Here is a 13,577-nt window from a genome sequence, read left to right on the forward strand (position 1 = left end):
GCAAATGAGCGGAGAAAAAATTCACAATCAGAAATGACGATAAATTAAATCAACTTGCCGGAGACACTGTTATTGTTGTTTATTGTTGTTTATTTGTATAAAATCATCTGACTACACATGGTCTTAATGATCTAATGTAAAACACATAAAATATCACATTCTGCCACGAATACGCCGATGGAAGGGTTTTGTTGACACGTTGAAATCAAACAAGTGGTAAACATCTTGGAATCGTCGGCTTATACTAATCATAGGGTCGTTGTAGCCATATACAGTGTTCCTAGATGGTTGTCGCAGCCATTGCCTGGACCTTAGAATGCGTTGAGGTGCGTAGATTTGAAGTTGACTAAGCAATACGGGACTATCGATCTCAGATTATAAAATTTTAGCTCCAAAAACTGCTTGGTTGGCATTCCGACGATTGGCTAATGTTTCGATGCCAATTAATGCACATCGATCTTCATAGGAAGGCAAGTCGTGAGGGCGCCTCTATGGAAGATTTCGTAACGCGTATCGGACAAACTTATGCTGCACTGACTCAATTCTGGCAATCCACTCCTAGAAGCGAATTCAAGAATGGACCATACACTAGAAGCGAATTCAAGAATGGACCGAACCAAAGAGCAGTACAATGCGCGTAGGCATAGTGGATCGGTGAAGTCAGCAGCAACTTTGGAAATGAAGCCGAGTTGGCGTTTGGCTTTCTCTACTATTGAGGAATAGTGCATTTTGAAGGTAAGTTGATAATCCAACAGAACACCTAAGTTCATGATTTGCTCGACTCGATTCAAAATAATTCCGTCGATGGAGTAATTGAACAGAACAGGATTTTTTAAACGCCGATATGATATTACACAGCATTTCATTATGCTAATCACAAGATGGTTTAGTTGGCACCATTTGGTAAAGCTGTTGAGCATGTCTTGTAGATAGTAACAGTCGTCCAACTTGCGAACGACGAGGTAAATTTTCAAATCATCCGCATAGATCAGCACACATCCGCTCGGTAAAGCCAGAGAGACATCGTTGAAAAAAAAAGCGAATAATACTGGTCCCAGATTACTACCTTGAGGAACACCACACTGCGGACTGAACGTTGCTGATTCAGCCGATCCTATCTGTACGTATAGTTTCCGGTTTGTCAAGTAGGATTTTAACCAGTCACATAGTCTACCCGAGAAGCCGAGACGTCGAAATTTAGCATCCAATATTTCATGGTCTACCGTGTCAAAAGCAGCTTCAATGTCCGTATATATCGTGTCAATTTGCACACCACTGTCCATATTGCTTATGCAGAAGGATTTGATTCAACAGAACGCTTGGGGAAGAATCCATGTTGAGATGGCGTGATATAGCATTTACATGCTTCAAGAATCGCCTTGTTAAGAATGACCTCAAAGCATTTCGATCCAGCATACAGTGAAGTTATCCCACGATAATTGGTAATATCCGTTTTGTCTCCTTTTTGTATACTGGCGTCATGCATGAGCTTTTCCAGATTGTAGGGAACGTTCGACTTTGCAAGGAAAGATTGAAAATTGCTCGCAGAGGTTCAACTAGAACACCAGCGCACTTTCTCAGCACGCATGATGAAATGCCGTCTGGCCCAGCAATGGATACAGACTTTAACTTCGCTGAAGCCGTAACAACCATAGCAGCATTGATAGTGAAAACATCGAAGTCAACAGCATCTACAGGAACATACGAAGTGGCGTTACTAGTATCAGGATCAAGGCGTGTTGTTTACGTGTTGTATAGATGGACTCTAATTACGTAGAGTAGTGTAGTGTAGTGCCATCACTTAACACTTAAATCAACAGAATACGTAACGTACTACATCTTTTTTGTGAGTGTCCACCTTTACCATCGTAGTGTCCATCTTACCTACCCCAGGTGTCCGTCTTCCCAGAACCATGTCAAAAAACAGCAATTTGTATTCATATTTTTGAAGACCCACGCATAAAACTTGGAAGAAGTTCACTAATACCAAAAATATTTATGACAACAAATGATTTTAAGTTTCAATTTGTGTGACTACTGCGATCTGAATAGCAACACCTGAGTAATTATTTAGGTTGAACCTTAGGGTGTCCGTCTTTACCTACTTCCCCTAGTCCTGCGACAAGTCGTAGCGCAGCAGGCTGCGATTTCAAATATAAATGTTTTTATGACTTTTGCTTCAACTCTCGACCATTAGATCACCTTATTAGATTCTTATTAGATTGAAGTACCATCCACCACAACATTGCTAGTAGTAGTATAAACTACCCAATAAGCGTATAATTGAATTCTCACTTTCCTACATTGTGTTTATTTTTGGACCGCAGCCGGTACAGTCAACGAAAATGTTTTATTTCCCTGCCATTTCCTAGTCTTTCATATTTCTTCTTCACTCAAAGTTATCCTGATATAGAAACCCTGATATAAAAGGTAGAATCTGATCGTGGCATAGAAGGATAGGCCTGTTCATCTCGTGCGGGTTTCAATTTCAGGTTGGGCGCGTTAATGCTGAAAAGGTGCTGAAAATGATAAAAAGTTCTATATGTTGGTTGTACATTCGGACGAGTAGTCACAAAAGAAAGTAGAACGACTTTTTTTAAAAAGTCGAACAGTCTAAAATAAGTCGTTCTACTTACTTTTGTGACTGCTCAGCCGAATGTACAACCAACATACATTACATTTAAACAGTCGAAAACTAACCAACTGAAAAAAGTTCTGCCAGAAGTAACAAGAAAACTAAAATCATCCAGTATCATCGGCAAATGGCAATCCAAAACGACGATAAATTTAACAAACTTACCGGTGTCACTGTTGTGGAAACCCAATGGTACTTTTTAGCGCCCCAAAATGATATGATGGGAATAGTTGACATTTTCCTACCTTTTGCCATTCTACCACTTGCTGATAGTAATAAAACTATAGTTGTCCTACGTCAATCATGCGGTCGTGTCTTGGATACCACTTTCCTATTATTTAATTTGAACTGAACGAAAAATCGCTTCTGACTTTTTGCTTTTCAGACATTTTTTATTTAAACAAAATTAAAAAAAAAAACGTATAAATAAATATGTTAGAAAATTAATAATTGAATAAAGACAAATATAACATATATATATAAGAAAATCAAAAATTGCTAGAAACATTGAAAAAAAACTGTTACATTTTTTCCATAATTTAATTCATAATGATAAAATGGTTAAAAGATGAACATTTCAAACCGCACAGCCCTTGCACCGTAAAGCCGAAAGAAGGCACCGCGGCAAACAAAAACGTCATATTTCAGCTTACTCTTACTTTGTTGCGGGCCCTTCATTAGCGCTGGCTGCAGAGCGTGATGGCACGCGACTCACGAAAAAAAGCCCCAACAGAATATCAGTAGTGCCCCTTCTTCGCTTGCAGTAAAATTAATTTCGGATCAATTTTTTTGGGGAGGTGCATTTTTTTCTTTCTTTCTAGAGCACGATCCGTTCGTTATAATGAATAATTTATTTGGCGCTTCGATGAACAGTCAACAGCCTTTCTAATCACGCTTCTATCACGCTCGGGTCCCACGGGACTACCGGAACTAGGTATGATAGATGCGCCCCCTTCGCACCGCAAACAGCAGCAAACATCAGTTTATTGTGGTCAACCAGGCGGAAATATTGATGCGAATTGACCGATATAAAGAAAGTCTCCCATTTCGAGGTCAGTCATTGCATCGCACGAGTTGTGTAAATTATTACCTGTGGAACCCCAAATTGCTTCCCTCCCCTCCTCGCCACCTGGTTGCGGTAACGTTAGATAGTGAGAAAACCTACCGAGAAAGTACATCGAACACATCGGCGAAATTGAGCGTATGAGATGATATCCAAAAAAATTGCAGATGGTCGGAAATTCAATTAAAAAAAATTAAAATTTGCATTCCTCTTCGGCCGTGTTTCGCTTCGGCTTCTAAAACAATCAATTTATTTAAATTGCCGACTTCATCCAATTAATTACTTTAAACTAGCTTCACTGCTTCGCGTACGTGCGGCCGGCGTCGTTCCACTTTCACAGCCAAAAAGTTAGTCTTTCTATTGAATTTCAGATGGCAAACGAACAAAAAAAAAATGACTTAACTCAATTAACTGTGCAGTACGATGGGATCTTTCTCGTGAAACGGTCAACATCTATTAAAAAATGCACTTCTTCTTTCATTTGATTTCCAAGATTCCCCATTCGCTTTTGGTTTTTAATCATTCCATTATTACTTTTGCCAACCAGATTCACAAATCATTGCAATGGTTATAGTTCGCATTTTAAGACTGAATCTGCGGCCACTCTTATCTTAAGTTACGAAAATTTATCGCTCGGTTTTCGGTAACGTTCGACGGTCCGAAAACGCCGAGTGAAACGTGGGCGTTGAGTTATAAATTAATGCTTTTCAATTATTGTTGTGATGCGGCTTCTGCGAGAGCGTTGAACGTTGCGACGGGGAGGAAGAAAGGCGCCAGCAGGTATAACAATATATGATGTTTTCGCTAGAACAAGCCGCCTTATGGTGGCCGACCGCGATCCATTTGTTATCGGAGCAGTAAGTTTTACCTATTAACTTCAGCTGCTGTGCTTTTTTTTTTCAAAGGGCCAGCGAACCGTTTTGCCATACGCCGATTGAAACACGTATTTGATTCGGTTTCGATTGATTGATGCAATTGTTTGTCGTCACTACCAGTCAGTACGGGGTGACTACGAAGTTGAACATAGGAAAAAGTCGGCAATGTGGGAGTGAAAATATTTAATTGGCGAATAACTTGGATGGTGTACAGAATAAATAAATAAAAAATGTGACTTAAAATAAAGCGAAAGTTGCATATAATATTTTTTAGGGATACGAAAGATGACAAGTCAAAATATGAAAAAAAAGGAAATTATGATTGATAGCAAAAAATCACAAGAAGAAAACAATAGCTTTTAAATTTTTTAAAGAAAAAACGAAAAGAAAACTGAATTTGCCTTATGACTGAAAAACCGAAAATAAAAAACTAAGATAAATTTAAAAGTTTTATTCGAAGAGATGGAAATGTAAGAAAAGTTTAAAGACATAAATAATTAGAATATCCAGAACATCGAAATATGAAAAAAAGAATCGACTAAATGAAATTATCAAAATAGAAAAGAAAAAGTATGAAAATCACCTCCAGTTTTAGAAACGACATCAAATGAGAAAAATAAATCAGTTTTGCAAAGCAAGTAGGAAGTAATTTCTTTGTATTATAAACTCATTTCTGTTGGCAGCTTCTGATTATAGCTTTCCTTTGCCAAAACTTTCGCCAATCAGAAACATTATTAGGTAATGCTAGAAATAAACGGCCAACAATTTTCGTTAGAAACATTGAATGAAGCGAAAACCTCGAAGGCCGATTATAGCAAAAGTTTAATTTGGCATATTTTCCATTAATCCCCGGCAAATCTCTGCTCTGCGCCAAACCGAAACACTGTTTTTCCACCTTTCTACAGTTTGCAACATAACCTCAGCAGCTGCTAAATAAAAACCCCTTAAACGAACGGTCCCCTACCTCAGTCTCTAACTGCCGGCTCCGGCTTCGACGACTTTCATTCCTGCTTTTCGAATGAAACCGACCGAATCGTGCAAATTGAAACTGTCTCTCTGGCGATTTGTCACCTTGTCATGATTTTGCGTAATTTTCGTTCAACCATTGCGAACTCATTGCACTCTCGTACCTCCCCAACACCCCCCCTTGGGGGGGAAAGAAGAGAAAAGCTGTGATGGAAAATTTCTCTCTCCATAAAGAGCTGGCGGATTCCTTGACAACTTCATCAACCCGAGTTTTGTTCAGCTGAGCAGCGAAACAGCGGCCTTTTGACGTTTCGTTTTCCTTTTCCATTGCGGTTCGACTCAGTACAAACGGACAACGATGATAATGCACTAAATTGAGAGAGCCTCCGGTGTGTGTGAGAGTACGAAACTCTGGTCCTAGTGAGGCTTTTGAAGAGTGAGCCAGTTTTCCGGCGAGAACTCGGTACGTGGGACCATACACCGGTAGGATATGCGCAGGAGCGCTCCAGAGAAAAGACTAACAGGATGTACTCTTACAACAGTAGAGCATTTTGAACTCGTAGGATTCTCTTGGTTTGCTGACCAACTGTTTCGGTTTTGTGCTAGGTCTTCGGATATGTGTCAGGAATGTACGCGTTGACCGCAGCCGAATGCTGCAACTCCGGTGCCACAGCAGAACGGATACGCTGAAGGGCATAACCGGGCTTTGACACCAATTGAACTGTTGCGTTCAACTGCTGTTGAACGTAACTTCTTTTCCGTTTCGTAAGATCAAATTTGATTCGATTTTTCCTAATTTCTAATTCAAACTAGTGCTCAGGTCAATCAACTGCCAATCTCTCTGTCATTCCACCAGTCCTCGTGCTCAAAAGATCGTATATCACCGCTAATTGCTTGAGGACGTAAGCTCAAAATGAAACCATAACCTTCATTGCGCCAAACCCACAATAAATGGCTAGTAAATAAACCACTCCAATATAGTGAATGTGTGTGTGTGTTTGCTACGTGAGGTATACACTTCACCCCAATTTGCAAATTTGGCAGCAATGACGATGATGATAGGTTTATTGGCGCAGAAAACAAATAAATCGTTGCTTTCAGCAATTGGTAGAAGACATTATATTACCGGTTTTCGATGTTTGACTTTCTGACCTGGTAACTTGTGTTCTACGGTAGTTAACTTTTCATTCTCTGATCTCTACGCATTTGACAGAACATTTTTTTGTTTGTTTGTAGAGGTCTCTACAGTTTGGATTTGGTTCAACTTCGAATATTGGTATTCGAATTTCGGAAAAAAATCACAGGAGGGTTGTGTGCAGAGCCACGACCGCAAGGATGAAGTAGAATACTTTTACAAGGAAACCCGGCTGCTTGCGTGTCAGTCATTTTTTAATTTGTTATTCAATTCAATATCGGATAAGATACCGATCACATCTTGGCGTTCTCACTGACAGTGCGAATATAGTATTCCTTGTGATAAAATTAACAGTGAAAAGCTGATTTAACACTCATAACTAGACGGCTCATGTGTTGTCAAAATGAGTCAATTTTTCATTAAATGCATTTACCAGTGCCCGCTATCGCACAGAGACTGCATTTCACTAAAGTGCCTTACTGCATCAGCTGCTATCGATGCTAAACCCGCTGCAACTGCTACGCTATCCGTAGCCATGCTAATGTTTAGGCCGCTATACGCTGCTATTGGTATCCGCTGTCCCAGCTGCTATCGATGCTGAGATCCGCTGCAACTAGTGCACTATCCATTGCTATGCCACAGCTGTGGCCGCTATTCGCCTGGTATCCACTGCACTGCTACTGCTGCTGCTAAGGGAAGACTGCTGTTGTCACTGTCTAGAACTATTATGAGCGGCTTCGACTGAAACAGGCTCTCATATAGGGATGAAAAACCTATCGATAGTAGTAGGAAATCATCGATAACTATCGATAGCCATTTCAGTCGATAATTCCCTTCCTTACTCTTATTCAGACAAATAGCAAATTCAAAATGGCAAGGTCTATGATTCTGTCGACCGTACTTGGGAAGCAATCATGTTAACGACTAATCAGATCAGTCAAATTTCGCGCTTCAACAAGGATTGACCATTCTCAATAATATAGTTGCTTGTCATGATTTGGATAATTTTTGAATTTTGATTATGCGAAAAATTGATTTTTATGCTGATAATGAAAGCTTTTCGGTGCTCATGACTGAAGGAAAAGATAATTTAGTACGTTCTGAGATACGGAGATGAAGCCAAATATATATCTGTTCCAAATTTCTTTGAAAGTGTAAATTGATTTAAGAGAAAATATTAACATTTCAATTAGGTTTTTATTTCATCCTGAAAAGGACAATTTGTTGTTGAATTCAATGTTTGATAAGATGTCGATCACATCTTTGCGTTATCACTGGCAGTGCGAATAAAGTATTCCTTGGGGAAATAAACACTGAAAAGTTTTCCAGAACGTTCTTTTCATTGGATGCATTTGCTAGTGTGCCTGCTATCGCTCAGAGACAGCATTTTACTAAAATGCCACACTGCATCAGCTGGCCCTGCTTATATAGATGCTGAGACCAACGTCAACCGCTGCGCTATCCCCGTTGCCACAGTAGTGGACGCTTCCGTTGCCATTGGTATCCGCTGCCCTGCATCACCTGGTCCTGTTTTCGATGCTGAGACGCGCTCCGCTATCCGTTGCCATACCACAGCTGTGGCTGTTGTCCGCTGCACTGCTACTGCTGCTGTATCCACTGCTGCTGCTAAGGGAGGACTGCTGTTGTTGCAGTCTAGAATTATAATGAGCAGGGATGCCACATGTACAGATTAATCTGTATTTTACAGATTTTTGGCCGAAGTAACGGTACAGAATCTGTATATACAGATATACAGATTTTCGTCGAAAAGTACAGATTTACAGATTTTTCGAAATTGACATTAATTTTTAAAACCACTCCAAATTTTATTTCAAAAAATATTAAGCAAATTGAATATATTTTCAACTCCTCACACGTTTTAAGCTAAAAATTTTGTTTATGTACCATAAAAACTTAAAAAATACAAAGTTCTTTATGTTTAAACAATACAGATTTTTTTTACAGATATTTTTGTTCCAGATACAGATGCTCAGATTTTTTCAAGGGAAAACACAGATTTAAATGTGGCAACCCTGATAATGAGCGGCTTCGGGTGAAACAGGCTTTTATATAGGCCTAATAGCCCAAGTAACAAAACTGGTTTTATCAAAGTTTTATAGCGCTGTTTTGGCTGTATTAGGCGCTATAAAACTTTGATAAAACCAGTATTGTTACTAGGGAGCACATTTCAAATGGCAAGGTTTATGATTCTGTCGACTGTGCTTGGGAAGCAAACATATAACGACCAATCAGAGGCCGAAGTTTTCGTTTTGACAAGGCTTGACTATTTTCAATAGTACAATAGTGTGAATAATAAAATTACAATTATCTGCATTTGGGAAGAATCTTAGAAGATTTTCCAATCTATTGCTGCAAGAACGAAGGAAATCCATCGAATAATAACCGATTTATTAGCATTTGAAATTGGACATATTTTTCACTTTTTTCGGTTTTAGATTTTCATTTCACATCCCTATGTAGCCGAACTTCCTGAGAGAAGTATTCTTCTTCAAAACTTACGATCACGGACTTAGATTTTGTATTATCAATTTTGGAATTGAATCTGATTGGTTGTGATTTCAAATATGTAAATTTGGAGATACGATTTTGTAATACACGAATTTTTCTACGATATCCCTCAGGCAAGATTAAAGTTTTGGAATTCAGATACTTAATAATATTTTTTTCTGTAATAATAATGGATTCCGGATTCATGACTTAAATTCTTTCATAATATTTATTTTGACATATGAGGCTGAAATTTCGTACATAAGATTATCGTTTAGGGCTATGAATTCGGATTTTCGGATGGTATCAGTGTTGAACTTTATGATAAAGATTTCGTGTTTTTTTCATATTAAATAATTAAATTTGGAGTTTCGATTAATTCGTGAGTTTGTCCGCGAATTTTGTATCTTTGGCATGATTGTAATTTCGGAATTTATTCATTTTTATTATTTGTATTTTAAAATGCGAAGTGTTAAAAATTAAGCGACTTTTTGATAGTGGGACTCTCGATTAGGTTTAAAAATGGGTTTTAAAATTTCATATTTTTTAGTTCATCACTAATTTCAAGTGCCGGATATCGTTAGATTCGAAATTTTAGGCTTTCAAATCGAGATATGGGTCATTCCATACGAAGTGACCACGAAAAAGCACAAACTTGGACACGACCATCACAGATTTTGCTCAAAGTTGGGAGAATTATTCATCTACTGTCACTTTGAAAAATCCCAAATTTGCTGTCGATTGGAATACCCCCCGCTCTGTGGGACCCCCCTGTTTATTGCAAAGTCACGCATTTTTTGTTGAAAATCTCTTGTTTTTTTTTTTTTCTTACAATTCATAGACGTGAGATGTCCGAAAAATACTGATAGATGATTTTTGAAGAGAATAAACCAAGGAAATATTGTTTTTGTCCGGAAGTGTTGCCAGATAAATTATTTTTGTATTTGAAAATTAAATTAACATTTCTCGGCAAATGCAGCCATTTTGATTTTAAATTTGATAATTTCAGCCAATCTTGAGATATAACATTTTTACAAAAAATTAATCACGAAATTCAGAACTATTTTCGTAAAAATGCTATATCTCGAGATTGGCTCATATTACCACGGGGTGACACGTGTTTCTTACGTAAAATTTTCCAGGAAATACGACGAAACCATCAAATTTAAAATAAAATTAGCTGCATTTGCCGAAAAAAGCCAATTTTGTTTTAAAATACACAAATAATCTATCTGGCAACACTTCCGGTCAAAAATAATATTTTTTCTGGATTCCTTGATTTGTTTTCTTCGAAATTCAACTATCATTATTTTTCGGGTGTCTTACGTCTATAACTTGTAAAAAAAAAAAAAGTTATATCTCGAGATTGGCTCATATTACCTCGGGATGATAGTTGTTTCTTATGTGAAATTTTCCAAGGAACACGATCAAATTATCAAATTTAAAATAAAACTGGCTGCATTTTCTGATAAATGTAAATTTAGTTTTCAAACACAAAAATAATTTACCTGGCAACACTTCCGGTCAAAACCTATATTTTTTTCTGCATTTCTTGGTTCATTTTCTTCAAAAGTCATCTATCAGTATTTTTCGGACATCTTACGTCTATCAATTGTAAGTAAAAGAAAAAAAGATTTTTGACAAAAATTGCGTGACTTTGCAATAAAAAGGGGGGGTCCTGGAGAGCGGGGGGTATTCCAAACGACAACAAAATTTGAATTTTTCCAAAAATACAGTAGACGAATAATTCCCCCAACTTTGAACAAAATCTGTGATGGTCGTGTCCAAGTGGCATGTACACTTCGTATGGAATGACCCATATAGAATTTTAAGGTTGTTTTCGGATTTGTTGTTTTTCTTTTCCTAGGGTAGGTGCATTTCTGACATGTGTGTGTGTACGTGCAACTTTTTGATGCCATTTAGTTTTCTCAGCGATGCCTGAACCGATCTTCACAATTTTAGTTTTCAATAAAAGGTCTACTGCTCATAAAAGCATAAGAGTCCCATATGGAAATGCTCACAATTGAGAAAGTTTCAAATGAAGTTCTAATCTTGAATTGAAGGTAAATAGCTATTGATTTTACTAAAATTATGTTTTATTCAACTCTGTGCCAGTGAGGTGGAACATAATATATTTCCATGAGTTCTAAGAACTTTTGCGTGAGTTCCTGGCTTGGAAATAAATGATGGGACTTGTTTGCATTTATTTTTTCTCTATACACAAAAAATTAAAGCATATCAGTCTCCACGCATTCTAAGATGGCCAAAGCATTTATTATCATTGCTTATTGTGTCTGGCGTGTGAACAGTTTATTTCAATCCAATATTTTTGGATCATACAAATTGCAAATAAATGTAATCAGTTGACACTAAATCCCTATTGATAATTAAAGCTGATAGACGAAAGCTCGTTCGACATAGAGCCTACAATAAAATTGCTGAAGAGCCCACGAGGAATCGATGCAAACCGTAAGGCCTCACTCCTGAGCACTTTAATTCTACTCATCCCAGATGCTAAGAAGAATTTCTGAAAACAGTTGCTAGAAAAAACTTCAGTTTAACTTTCGCTTTTCTTCGAGAATACAGATTAGTTTCATTCAGTTTTCATGTCTCTAACTTATTTTAATTGAATTTCGCAAACATTAACTGTGTTTAAATTTGTTTAAGCCAATGGTATTTTTATGTGAACACTTTTCTTTTTATTGATAGCAGATGAGAAATGTTGTTTTTATAAAACAATTGAATATATACTCAGGATGGGACTCGTATGGCTTTGTTTTCAATATGAGACAGGCAATGTTTGGTATTTTTGCAGTGTTTTTCAAAACAAACTTTCAAATTTTATCAAGGCATACTAAATTTTAACAAAATTAGATACATCAACAATATAAATTAAAATTTGCCTAAAAGTCATACGGAACTCTTATGCTTTTATGGGCAATCTAGTTGCCCCATAAGTTGCTACTGTATCAAAACTAGTGCTGCGCGCCGACAAAATCATCGGCGGCGTGTATCGGCGTGCTATTAATCACCAGTTCTAGATTTTTTTAATTCAACTGTCGCAATTGAAAAACTGCGATCAGAGTTGACAGGATGTCAAAAGGAGATGGTTAGAAATAAAGCAAACAAACAATTGGTTTTCAAATCATCAGCGCACCGACAACAAGGAAATAATTAGACATGGCAAATTCAAAGATAATACATAAAAAAAATCAATGTATACTTAACAGAATGCTAGCAAAAATCATCTATGAACCAGCAATAAAACACTAGTGAAAATACTGATCCGCGAAAAAAATACTACAAGGTTTACAGCCCTAGGGTTGTATGAAACGGTGACGTGGGACTGAACACTGTAATTACTGTAATTACAGACACAATAAATTCGTTCGTTCAATGATTTGCGTATTTTAATTGTCAGCCTTCCCTTCATTTTTTTTCAGAAATATATTTAATGACACTCGAAAAAACTTTATTCACACTTGGTGATGTTGTGCCTGTAGTGTTTTTTCTTGTGAAAACCATATTTAACAATTACAACGAGGTTAACGTATAAAAAGATTCATTTTTGTTTTTTGCTTCATAACTTTGTTTTATTTGCCAACAATTACATTCACTGTATTACGAAGACAACTAATATAAGTATAATATTTCAATTAATATTTTATTTGTTAAGTTAAATATATTAAAAATATCTAAGGCGGGGGCCTAGCGTGATTGGTAACATCTCCGCCAACCACGCTCGACGCCTGGGCTCGAATCCCACCGCCGACATAGGTGTCGATGGTTGTGAGGTGGCGTGATCCACTCACAACCAACCAAACTGGTCTAGATTCAATCCTAGCCGATACTGGGAGATTTTCTGAGGCGAAACATCTCTGGGATCACGCCTTCCATCGCATGAGGAAGTAAAGCCGTTGGCGCCGGTCCGTTAATCAACGGGTCGTGAGTTAGGGTCCTGGGTAGAGTCGCCTCCCGGGCGTCGGTGATTGGCACAACAACAGTGGCGGAACTAGACCGTCGGAAAATAAGCGAGGTTGAAAAAAAAAATCTAACTTTGTTGCAATGTGAAAAAAAGATTCTGAATAGATCTTAGTAAATGGACGAAAATAAACAAGCACTCGCCGGCTCTTACTCTTCTATAAATTAGTTTTTTTGGAACTTACTCACTCGATATCATGTCGATCACGATTATTTAGTGAATATCGAAGATAAAAAAATATCTTAGGCGGCATCCATAAATTACGTAACGCTCATAGGGAGGAGGGGGGTATCCTTAAGCGTTACGATTTGTTACACAGGGGAGAAGGTAGGTGAGTTCAGCATTACGTAATGAAAAATCTCTGGAGAAACTCTCCAAAAACGAACATTCTTATCAAGAAAATCCCTCTGCAG

Source organism: Wyeomyia smithii, chromosome 3 (genome assembly GCF_029784165.1).
Source record: "Wyeomyia smithii strain HCP4-BCI-WySm-NY-G18 chromosome 3, ASM2978416v1, whole genome shotgun sequence".
NCBI lineage: Eukaryota > Metazoa > Arthropoda > Insecta > Diptera > Culicidae > Wyeomyia > Wyeomyia smithii.